The sequence below is a fragment of the Nerophis ophidion genome, linkage group LG04 (assembly GCF_033978795.1).
Source record: "Nerophis ophidion isolate RoL-2023_Sa linkage group LG04, RoL_Noph_v1.0, whole genome shotgun sequence".
NCBI classification, from domain to species: Eukaryota; Metazoa; Chordata; class Actinopteri; order Syngnathiformes; family Syngnathidae; genus Nerophis; species Nerophis ophidion.
This window is the reverse complement of record NC_084614.1, coordinates 975,448-989,079: the sequence shown is the minus strand read 5'-3', so window position 1 is coordinate 989,079 and position 13,632 is coordinate 975,448.

Below are 13,632 nucleotides of genomic sequence, written 5' to 3'. Positions count from 1 at the left end.
TTCTTCTACTTTCTACTAGTGTCTACTTCTACTTTCTACTAGTGTCTACTTTTACTTTCTTCTTCTACTTTCTACTAGTGTCTACTTCTACTTTCTACTAGTGTCTACTTCTACTTTCTTCTTCTACTTTCTACTAGTGTTTACTTCTACTTTCTTCTTCTAGTTTCTACTAGTGTCTACTTCTACTTTCTTCTTCTACTTTCTACCTGTGTCTACTTCTACTTTCTACTAGTGTCTTCTTCTACTTTCTACTAGTGTCTACTTCTACTATCTACTAGTGTCTACTTCTACTTTCTTCTTCTACTTTCTACTAGTGTTTATTTATACTTTCTTCTTCTAGTTTCTACTAGTGTCTACTTCTACTTTCTTCTTCTACTTTCTACTAGTGTCTACTTCTACTTTCTTCTTCTACTTTCTACTAGTGTCTACTTCTACTTTCTTCTTTTACTTTCTACTAGTGTCTACTTCTACTTTCTACTAGTGTCTACTTCTACTTTCTTCTTCTACTTTCTACTAGTGTCTACTTCTACTTTCTACTAGTGTCTACTTCTACGTTCTACTAGTGTCTACTTCTACTTCCTCCTTCTACTTTCTACTAGTGTTTACTTCTACTTTCTTCTTCTACTTTCTACTAGTGTCTACTTCTACTTTCTTCTTCTACTTTCTACCAGTGTCTACTTCTACTTTCTACTAGTGTCTACTTCTACTTTATTCTTATACTTTCTACTAGTGTTTACTTCTACTTTCTTCTTCTAGTTTCTACTAGTGTCTACTTCTACTTTCTTTTTCTACTTTCTTCTTCTACTTTCTACTAGTGTCTACTTCTACTTTCTACTAGTGTGTACTTCTACTTTCTACTAGTGTCTACTTCTACTTTCTTCTTCTACTTTCTACTAGTGTTTACTTCTACTTTCTACTAGTGTCTACTTCTACTTTCTTCTTCTACTTTCTACTAGTGTCTACTTCTACTTTCTACTAGTGTCTACTTCTACTTTCTTCTTCTACTTTCTACTAGTGTCTACTTCTACTTTCTACTAGTGTCTACTTCTACTTTCTACTAGTGTCTGCCTCTACTTTCTATTAGTGTCTACTTCTACTTTCTTCTTCTACTTTCTACTATTGTCTACTTCTACTTTCTTCTTCTACTTTCTACTTCTACTTTCTTCTTCTGCTTTCTACTTGTGTCTACTTCTACTTTCTTCTTCTACATTTACTAGTGTCTACTTCTACTTTCGACTAGTGTGTACTTCTACTTTCTTCTTCTACTTTCGACTCGTGTCTACTTCTACTTTCTTCTTCTACTTTTTACAAGTGTCTACTTCTACTTTCTACTAGAGTGTACTTCTACTTTCTACTAGTGTTTACTTTTACTTTATTCTTCTACTTTCTACTAGTATTTACTTCTACTTTCTTCTTCTACTTTCCACTAGTGTCTGCTTCTACTTTCTACTAGTGTCTACTTCTACTTTCTACTAGTGTCTACCTCTACTTTCTATTTGGTGTCTACTTCTACTTTCTTCTTCTACTTTCTACTAGTGTCTACTTCTATTTTCTTCTTCTACTTTCTTCTTCTACTTCCTACTAGTGTCTACTTCTACTTTCTTCTTCTACATTTACTAGTGTCTACTTCCACTATCTACTAGTGTGTACTTCTACTTTCTTCTTCTACTTTCTACTAGTGTCTACTTCTACTTTCTACTAGTGTCTACTTTTACTTTCTTCTTCTACTTTCTACTAGTGTCTACTTCTACTTTCTACTAGTGTCTACTTCTACTTTCTTCTTCTACTTTCTACTAGTGTTTACTTCTACTTTCTTCTTCTAGTTTCTACTAGTGTCTACTTCTACTTTCTTCTTCTACTTTCTACCTGTGTCTACTTCTACTTTCTACTAGTGTCTTCTTCTACTTTCTACTAGTGTCTACTTCTACTATCTACTAGTGTCTACTTCTACTTTCTTCTTCTACTTTCTACTAGTGTTTATTTATACTTTCTTCTTCTAGTTTCTACTAGTGTCTACTTCTACTTTCTTCTTCTACTTTCTACTAGTGTCTACTTCTACTTTCTTCTTCTACTTTCTACTAGTGTCTACTTCTACTTTCTTCTTTTACTTTCTACTAGTGTCTACTTCTACTTTCTACTAGTGTCTACTTCTACTTTCTTCTTCTACTTTCTACTAGTGTCTACTTCTACTTTCTACTAGTGTCTACTTCTACGTTCTACTAGTGTCTACTTCTACTTTCTCCTTCTACTTTCTACTAGTGTTTACTTCTACTTTCTTCTTCTACTTTCTACTAGTGTCTACTTCTACTTTCTTCTTCTACTTTCTACCAGTGTCTACTTCTACTTTCTACTAGTGTCTACTTCTACTTTATTCTTATACTTTCTACTAGTGTTTACTTCTACTTTCTTCTTCTAGTTTCTACTAGTGTCTACTTCTACTTTCTTCTTCTACTTTCTTCTTCTACTTTCTACTAGTGTCTACTTCTACTTTCTACTAGTGTGTACTTCTACTTTCTACTAGTGTCTACTTCTACTTTCTTCTTCTACTTTCTACTAGTGTTTACTTCTACTTTCTACTAGTGTCTACTTCTACTTTCTTCTTCTACTTTCTACTAGTGTCTACTTCTACTTTCTACTAGTGTCTACTTCTACTTTCTTCTTCTACTTTCTACTAGTGTCTACTTCTACTTTCTACTAGTGTCTACTTCTACTTTCTACTAGTGTCTGCCTCTACTTTCTATTAGTGTCTACTTCTACTTTCTTCTTTTACTTTCTACTATTATCTACTTCTACTTTCTTCTTCTACTTTCTACTTCTACTTTCTTCTTCTGCTTTCTACTTGTGTCTACTTCTACTTTCTTCTTCTACATTTACTAGTGTCTACTTCTACTTTCGACTAGTGTGTACTTCTACTTTCTTCTTCTACTTTCGACTAGTGTCTACTTCTACTTTCTTCTTCTACTTTCTACAAGTGTCTACTTCTACTTTCTACTAGTGTGTACTTCTACTTTCTACTAGTGTCTACTTTTACTTTATTCTTCTACTTTCTACTAGTATTTACTTCTACTTTCTTCTTCTACTTTCTACTAGTGTCTGCTTCTACTTTCTACTAGTGTCTACTTCTACTTTCTACTAGTGTCTACTTCTACTTTCTACTAGTGTCTACTTCTACTTTCTACTAGTGTCTGCCTCTACTTTCTATTAGTGTCTACTTCTACTTTCTTCTTCTACTTTCTACTATTGTCTACTTCTACTTTCTTCTTCTACTTTCTACTAGTGTCTACTTCTACTTTCTCCTTCTACTTTCTACTAGAGTCTACTTCTACTTTCTTCTTCTACATTTACTTGTGTCTACTTCTACTTTCGACTAGTGTGTACTTCTACTTTCTTCTTCTACTTTCGACTAGTGTCTACTTCTACTTTCTTCTTCTACTTTCTACTAGTGTCTACTTCTACTTTCTTCTTCTACTTTCTACTAGTGTGTACTTCTGCTTTCTACTAGTGTCTACTTCTACTTTCTTCTTCTACTTTCTACTAGTGTCTACTTCTACTTTCTACTAGTGTCTACTTCTACTTTCTTCTTCTACTTTCTACTAGTGTCTACTTCTACTTTCTTCTTCTACTTTCTACTAGCGTCTACTTCTACGTTCTACTAGTGTCTACCTCTACTTTCTACCAGTGTCTACTTTTACTTTCTACTAGTGTCTACTTCTACTTTCTACTAGTGTCTACTTCTACTTTCTACTAGTGTCTTCTTCTACTTTCTACTAGTGTCTACTTCTACTTTTTACTAGTGTCTACTTCTACTTTCTTCTTCTACTTTCTACTAGTGTTCACTTCTAGTTTCTACTAGTGTCTACTTCTACTTTCTACTAGTGTCTACTTCTACTTTCTACTGGTGTCTACTTCTACTTTCTTCTTCTACTTTCTACTAGTGTTTACTTCTACTTTCTACTAGTGTCTACTTCTACTTTCTACTAGTGTCTACTTCTACTTTCTACTAGTGTCCACTTCTACTTGCTTCTTCTACTTTCTACTAGTGTCTACTTCTACTTTCTACTAGTGTCTACTTCTACTTTCTTCTTCTACTTTCTACTAGTGTCTACTTCTACTTTCTACTAATGTCTACCTCTACTTTCTACCAGTGTCTACTTTTACTTTTTACTAGTGTCTACTTCTACTTTCTACTAGTGTCTACTTCTACTTTCTACTAGTGTCTACTTCTACTTTCTACTAGTGTCTACTTCTACTTTCTACTAGTGTCTACTTCTACTTTCTTCTTCTACTTTCTACTAGTGTCTACTTCTACTTTCTACTAGTGTCTACTTCTACTTTCTACTAGTGTCTACTTCTACTTTCTTCTTCTACTTTCTACTAGTGTCTACTTCTACTTTCTACTAGTGTTTACTTCTACTTTCTTCTTCTACGGGGCGGCACAGCTGGGTTGGTAGAGTGGCCGTGCCAGCAACTTGAGGGTTGCATGTTCGATTCCTGCTTCCGCCATCCTAGTCACTGCCGTTGTGTCCTTGGGCAAGACACTTGAGCCACCTGCTCCCAGTGCCACCCACACTGCTTTAAATGTAAATATTAGATATTGGGTGTCACTATGTAAAGCGCTTTGAGTCACTAGAGAAAAGCGCTATATAAATATAATTGACTTCACCTCACTACTGTCACACCCCGCCTCGGGTGAAGGTCATGTAACCTTGGCACAGCAGACTTCAAATCAAGGATGGCAAGTCACGCAGTTGGCAACACTTGACAAACATTTATTTCAATCCCAAAAAGTGTCAAGAAGGGAACAAAACAGGAAGACAAAGCAACAACAATCTCAGTAGTTGTTTGATGTATGGAGACTGAAACTCTTGGTCAGGACAGAGAAGATCCTCTGACTGGCACACCTGACCTCCTCTGGCAGTGACACACAGCAGACTGGCACACCTGACCTCCTCTGGCAGTGACAGACAGCAGACTGGCACACCTGACCTCCTCTGGCAGTGACAGACAGCAGACTGGCACACCTGACCTCCTCTGGCAGTGACAGACAGCAGACTGGCACACCTGACCTCCTCTGGCAGTGACAGACAGCAGACTGGCACACCTGACCTCCTCTGGGAGTGACAGACAGCAGACTGGCACACCTGACCTCCTCTGGCAGTGACACACAGCAGACTGGCACACCTGACCTCCTCTGGCAGTGACAGACAGCAGACTGGCACACCTGACCTCCTCTGGCAGTGACAGACAGCAGACTGGCACACCTGACCTCCTCTGGCAGTGACAGACAGCAGACTGGCACACCTGACCTCCTCTGGCAGTGACAGACAGCAGACTGGCACACCTGACCTCCTCTGGGAGTGACAGACAGCAGACTGGCACACCTGACCTCCTCTGGCAGTGACACACAGCAGACTGGCACACCTGACCTCCTCTGGGAGTGACAGACAGCAGACTGGCACACCTGACCTCCTCTGGGAGTGACAGACAGCAGACTGGCACACCTGACCTCCTCTGGGAGTGACAGACAGCAGACTGGCACACCTGACCTCCTCTGGCAGTGACAGACAACAGACTGGCACACCTGACCTCCTCTGGGAGTGACAGACAGCAGACTGGCACACCTGACCTCCTCTGGGAGTGACAGACAGCAGACTGGCACACCTGACCTCCTCTGGGAGTGACAGACAGCAGACTGGCACACCTGACCTCCTCTGGGAGTGACAGACAGCAGACTGGCACACCTGACCTCTTCTGGGAGTGACAGACAGCAGACTGGCACACCTGACCTCCTCTGGGAGTGACAGACAGCAGACAGGCACACCTGACCTCCTCTGGCAGTGACAGACAGCAGACTGGCACACCTGACCTCCTCTGGCAGTGACAGACAGCAGACTGGCACACCTGACCTCCTCTGGCAGTGACAGACAGCAGACTGGCACACCTGACCTCTTCTGGGAGTGACAGACAGCAGACTGGCACACCTGACCTCCTCTGGGAGTGACAGACAGCAGACTGGCACACCTGACCTCCTCTGGGAGTGACAGACAGCAGACTGGCACACCTGACCTCCTCTGGGAGTGACAGACAGCAGACTGGCACACCTGACCTCCTCTGGGAGTGACAGACAACAGACTGGCACACCTGACCTCCTCTGGGAGTGACAGACAGCAGACTGGCACACCTGACCTCCTCTGGGAGTGACAGACAGCAGACTGGCACACCTGACCTCCTCTGACAGTGACAGACAGCAGACTGGCACACCTGACCTCCTCTGGGAGTGACAGACAGCAGACTGGCACACCTGACCTCCTCTGGCAGTGACAGACAGCAGACTGGCACACCTGACCTCCTCTGGCAGTGACAGACAACAGACTGGCACACCTGACCTCCTCTGACAGTGACAGACAACAGACTGGCACACCTGACCTCCTCTGGCAGTGTAGGACAGCAGACTGGCACACCTGACCTCCTCTGGGAGTGACAGACAGCAGACTGGCACACCTGACCTCCTCTGGGAGTGACAGACAGCAGACTGGCACACCTGACCTCCTCTGACAGTGACAGACAACAGACTGGCACACCTGACCTCCTCTGGGAGTGACAGACAGCAGACTGGCACACCTGACCTCCTCTGGGAGTGACAGACAGCAGACTGGCACACCTGACCTCCTCTGGGAGTGACAGACAGCAGACTGGCACACCTGACCTCCTCTGGGAGTGACAGACAGCAGACTGGCACACCTGACCTCCTCTGGGAGTGACAGACAGCAGACTGGCACACCTGACCTCCTCTGGGAGTGACAGACAGCAGACTGGCACACCTGACCTCCTCTGGGAGTGACAGACAGCAGACTGGCACACCTGACCTCCTCTGGGAGTGACAGACAGCAGACTGGCACACCTGACCTCCTCTGGGAGTGACAGACAGCAGACTGGCACACCTGACCTCCTCTGGCAGTGACAGACAGCAGACTGGCACACCTGACCTCCTCTGGGAGTGACAGACAGCAGACTGGCACACCTGACCTCCTCTGGGAGTGACAGACAGCAGACTGGCACACCTGACCTCCTCTGGGAGTGACAGACGGCAGACTGGCACACCTGACCTCCTCTGGCAGTGACAGACAGCAGACTGGCACACCTGACCTCCTCTGGCAGTGACAGACAGCAGACTGGCACACCTGACCTCCTCTGGCAGTGACAGACAGCAGACTGGCACACCTGACCTCCTCTGGCAGTGACAGACAGCAGACTGGCACACCTGACCTCCTCTGGCAGTGACAGACAGCAGACTGGCACACCTGACCTCCTCTGGCAGTGACAGACAGCAGACTGGCACACCTGACCTCCTCTGGCAGTGACAGACAGCAGACTGGCACACCTGACCTCCTCTGGGAGTGACAGACAGCAGACTGGCACACCTGACCTCCTCTGGGAGTGACAGACAGCAGACTGGCACACCTGACCTCCTCTGGGAGTGACAGACAGCAGACTGGCACACCTGACCTCCTCTGGGAGTGACAGACAGCAGACTGGCACACCTGACCTCCTCTGGGAGTGACAGACAGCAGACTGGCACACCTGACCTCCTCTGGGAGTGACAGACAGCAGACTGGCACACCTGACCTCCTCTGGGAGTGACAGACAACAGACTGGCACACCTGACCTCCTCTGGCAGTGACACACAGCAGACTGGCACACCTGACCTCCTCTGGGAGTGACAGACAGCAGACTGGCACACCTGACCTCCTCTGGGAGTGACAGACAGCAGACTGGCACACCTGACCTCCTCTGGCAGTGACAGACAGCAGACTGGCACACCTGACCTCCTCTGGCAGTGACAGACAGCAGACTGGCACACCTGACCTCCTCTGGCAGTGACAGACAGCAGACTGGCACACCTGACCTCCTCTGGCAGTGACAGACAGCAGACTGGCACACCTGACCTCCTCTGGGAGTGGCAGACAGCAGACTGGCACACCTGACCTCCTCTGGGAGTGACAGACAGCAGACTGGCACACCTGACCTCCTCTGGCAGTGACAGACAACAGACTGGCACACCTGACCTCCTCTGGCAGTGACAGACAGCAGACTGGCACACCTGACCTCCTCTGGCAGTGACAGACAGCAGACTGGCACACCTGACCTCCTCTGGCAGTGACACACAGCAGACTGGCACACCTGACCTCTTCTGGCAGTGACAGACAGCAGACTGGCACACCTGACCTCCTCTGGCAGTGACAGACAGCAGACTGGCACACCTGACCTCCTCTGGCAGTGACAGACAGCAGACTGGCACACCTGACCTCCTCTGGCAGTGACACACAGCAGACTGGCACACCTGACCTCCTCTGGCAGTGACAGACAGCAGACTGGCACACCTGACCTCCTCTGGCAGCGACAGACAGCAGACTGGCACACCTGACCTCCTCTGGCAGTGACACACAGCAGACTGGCACACCTGACCTCCTCTGGCAGTGACAGACAGCAGACTGGCACACCTGACCTCCTCTGGCAGTGACACACAGCAGACTGGCACACCTGACCTCCTCTGGCAGTGACACACAGCAGACTGGCACACCTGACCTCCTCTGGCAGTGACAGACAGCAGACTGGCACACCTGACCTCCTCTGGCAGCGACAGACAGCAGACTGGCACACCTGACCTCCTCTGGCAGTGACACACAGCAGACTGGCACACCTGACCTCCTCTGGCAGTGACACACAGCAGACTGGCACACCTGACCTCCTCTGGGAGTGACAGACAGCAGACTGGCACACCTGACCTCCTCTGGCAGTGACACACAGCAGACTGGCACACCTGACCTCCTCTGGCAGTGACAGACAGCAGACTGGCACACCTGACCTCCTCTGGCAGTGACACACAGCAGACTGGCACACCTGACCTCCTCTGGCAGTGACACACAGCAGACTGGCACACCTGACCTCCTCTGGCAGTGACAGACAGCAGACTGGCACACCTGACCTCCTCTGGCAGCGACAGACAGCAGACTGGCACACCTGACCTCCTCTGGCAGTGACACACAGCAGACTGGCACACCTGACCTCCTCTGGCAGTGACAGACAGCAGACTGGCACACCTGACCTCCTCTGGCAGTGACACACAGCAGACTGGCACACCTGACCTCCTCTGGCAGTGACACACAGCAGACTGGCACACCTGACCTCCTCTGGGAGTGACAGACAGCAGACTGGCACACCTGACCTCCTCTGGCAGTGACACACAGCAGACTGGCACACCTGACCTCCTCTGGCAGTGACAGACAGCAGACTGGCACACCTGACCTCCTCTGGCAGTGACACACAGCAGACTGGCACACCTGACCTCCTCTGGCAGTGACACACAGCAGACTGGCACACCTGACCTCCTCTGGCAGTGACAGACAGCAGACTGGCACACCTGACCTCCTCTGGCAGCGACAGACAGCAGACTGGCACACCTGACCTCCTCTGGCAGTGACACACAGCAGACTGGCACACCTGACCTCCTCTGGCAGTGACAGACAGCAGACTGGCACACCTGACCTCCTCTGGCAGCGACAGACAGCAGACTGGCACACCTGACCTCCTCTGACAGTGACAGACAACAGACTGGCACACCTGACCTCCTCTGGCAGTGTAGGACAGCAGACTGGCACACCTGAGCCTCTGAAGTTGTATGTGTACAATCATTGAAGTTGTATGTGTACAATCATTGAAGTTGTATGTGTACAATCATTGAAGTTGTATGTGTACAATCATTGAAGTTGTATGTGTACAATCATTGAAGTTGTATGTGTACAATCATAGAAGTTGTATGTGTACAATCATTGAAGTTGTATGTGTACAATCATTGAAGTTGTATGTGTACAATCATTGAAGTTGTATGTGTACAATCATTGAAGTTGTATGTGTACAATCATTGAAGTTGTATGTGTACAATCATTGAAGTTGTATGTGTACAATCATAGAAGTTGTATGTGTACAATCATTGAAGTTGTATGTGTACAATCATTGAAGTTGTATGTGTACAATCATTGAAGTTGTATGTGTACAATCATTGAAGTTGTATGTGTACAATCATTGAAGTTGTATGTGTACAATCATTGAAGTTGTATGTGTACAATCATAGAAGTTGTATGTGTACAATCATTGAAGTTGTATGTGTACAATCATAGAAGTTGTATGTGTACAATCATTGAAGTTGTATGTGTACAATCATAGAAGTTGTATGTGTACAATCATTGAAGTTGTATGTGTACAATCATTGAAGTTGTATGTGTACAATCATTGAAGTTGTATGTGTACAATCATAGAAGTTGTATGTGTACAATCATTGAAGTTGTATGTGTACAATCATTGAAGTTGTATGTGTACAATCATAGAAGTTGTATGTATGTATTATTTGTTTATGTATGCTTGATTGGTCAAAGTAGCCAATGACTGACTCCCGATTGGTCAAAGTAGCCAATGACTGACTCATGATTGGTCAAAGTAGCCAATGACTGACTCCTGATTGGTCAAAGTAGCCAATGACTGACTCATGATTGGTCAAAGTAGCCAATGACTGACTCCTGATTGGTCAAAGTAGCCAATGACTGACTCATGATTGGTCAAAGTAGCCAATGACTGACTCATGATTGGTCAAAGTAGCCAATGACTGACTCATGATTGGTCAAAGTAGCCAATGACTGACTCATGATTGGTCAAAGTAGCCAATGACTGACTCCTGATTGGTCAAAGTAGCCAATGACTGACTCCCGATTGGTCAAAGTAGCCAATGACTGACTCATGATTGGTCAAAGTAGCCAATGACTGACTCCTGATTGGTCAAAGTAGCCAATGACTGACTCATGATTGGTCAAAGTAGCCAATGACTGACTCCTGATTGGTCAAAGTAGCCAATGACTGACTCATGATTGGTCAAAGTAGCCAATGACTGACTCATGATTGGTCAAAGTAGCCAATGACTGACTCATGATTGGTCAAAGTAGCTGATTGGTCAAAGTAGCCAATGACTGACTCATGATTGGTCCAAGTAGCCAATGACTGACTCATGATTGGTCAAAGTAGCCAATGACTGACTCATGATTGGTCCAAGTAACCAATGACTGACTCCTGATTGGTCAAAGTAGCCAATGACTGACTCATGATTGGTCAAAGTAGCCAATGACTCACTCATGATTGGCCAAAGTAGCCAATGACTGACTCCTGATTGGTCAAAGTAGCCAAAGACTGACTCATGATTGGTCAAAGTAGCCAATGACTGACTCCTGATTGGTCAAAGTAGTCAATGACCGACTCATGATTGGTCAAAGTAGCCAATGACTGACTCATGATTGGTCCAAGTAGCCAATGACTGACTCATGATTGGTCAAAGTAGCCAATGACATACCAGCGACTGTCCCCTGATTGGCTGCAGCAAAAGACAGATGCTGAGTAGGATTTGACAGCTCAACATTTCATTTCCTCACCTGTGGAAACTTCTTCAGACATGGAATCTGGGTGGAAGACATAAGTCTTGATGACTAGAAATATTACAAGCTAACATTTACTGATCACACCTTACCGTCTGTGTTGGTGTCTGCGTGCACGAGTACCAGCAACATGTAGGCTACTGGCACTAGCAACTTTCTGCAAGTCAAAGGAAAAGGAACTTGTTGTTATTTATGTTGTTATTTACAGATCAACACTGACATGTATTATTTATATATTGTTATTTATAGATCAACACTGACATGTATTATTTATATGTTGTTATTTACAGATCAACACTGACATGTATTATTTATATGTTGTTATTTACAGATCAACACTGACATGTATTATTTATATGTTGTTATTTACAGATCAATACTGACATGTATTATTTATATATTGTTATTTATAGATCAACACTGACATGTATTATTTATATATTGTTATTTGTAGATCAACACTGACATGTATTATTTATATGTTGTTATTTACAGATCAACACTGACATGTATTATTTATATATTGATATTTATAGATCAACACTGACATGTATTATTTATATGTTGTTATTTACAGATCAACACTGACATGTATTATTTATATGTTGTTATTTACAGATCAACACTGACATGTATTATTTATATATTGTTATCTACAGATCAACACTGACATGTATTATTTGTTTATTATGACATTAATTATTATGTGATCGGAAACGCGGATGCCGAGCGGGGCTAAAAACAAAGCAGAAGGCTAATCCCCACAGAACACCACTTCCCTCCATCCTGAAGCCGGATTTAAATGGAAGATGCGAGACTACTGGTCTGGGTAAGGAGTCAGTTAAATTAGAACAAGTTTTTTCTGCTTTGAGTGTTTCAGAGTTGGACATGTGTTTTACTGAGGTGGCTAACTATGATGCGTGCAGTTTATCAAAGCAACAATCAAACAATCGGAAAATTCCCGTCGTATCAATTCCTAGATATGGTCGTAATTATACCAAATGCACTGGGCATAATAAACACAACATTATTAATATTGCTACTACGGATAATTTGATCAAAAACTCCCTAAAACAGCCCACTACCTATAATATAGGTTTTTTAAACATAAGATCATTGTCCCCCAAAACGTTGTTAGTTAATGATATTATCAGAGACAACAATCTTAACGTCATCGGTCTCAGCGAAACCTGGCTTAAACCAAACGACTTGTTTGCGCTAAATGAGGCATGTCCTCCTAACTTTACACATGCGCATATTGCCCGTCCCCTTAAAAGGGGTGGGGGGGTCGCACTAATATACAAAGAAAACTTTAACCTTAGTCCTAACATAAATGATAAATATAAATCGTTTGAGGTGCTTACTATGAGGTCTGTCACACCGCTGCCTCTACACCTGGCTGTTATCTACCGCCCCCCAGGGCCCTATTCGGACTTTATCAATGAATTCTCAGAGTTTGTTGCTGATCTAGTGACACACGCCGATAATATAATCATAATGGGGGACTTTAATATCCATATGAATACCCCATCGGACCCACCGTGCGTAGCGCTCCAGACTATAATTGACAGCTGTGGTCTCACACAAATAATAAATGAACCCACGCATCGCAACAGTAATACGATGGACCTAGTGCTTGTCAGGGGTATCACCGTTTCCAAAGTTACGATACTCCCGTTTACTAAAGTATTGTCCGATCATTACCTTATAAAATTCGAGGTTCAGGCGCATGTTCGTCAAACTAATAATAATAATAACTGCTATAGCAGCCACAACATTAATACGGCCACAACGACAACTCTTGCTGACCTACTGCCCTCGGTAATGGCACCATTCCCAAAGTATGTGGGCTCTATTGATAACCTCACTAACAACTTTAACCACGCCCTGCGCCAAACCATTGATAACATAGCACCGCTAAAGTTAAAAAAGGCTCCAAAAAAGCGTACCCCGTGGTTTACAGAAGAAACTAGAGCTCAGAAATGATTATGTAGAAAGCTGGAACGCAAATGGCGCACGACTAAACTTGAGGTGCACCATCAAGCATGGAGTGATGGTTTAATAACTTATAAACACATGCTTACCTTAGCTAAAGCTAATTATTACTCAAATCTCATCCACCGTAATAAAAACGATCCTAAATTTTTGTTTAGTA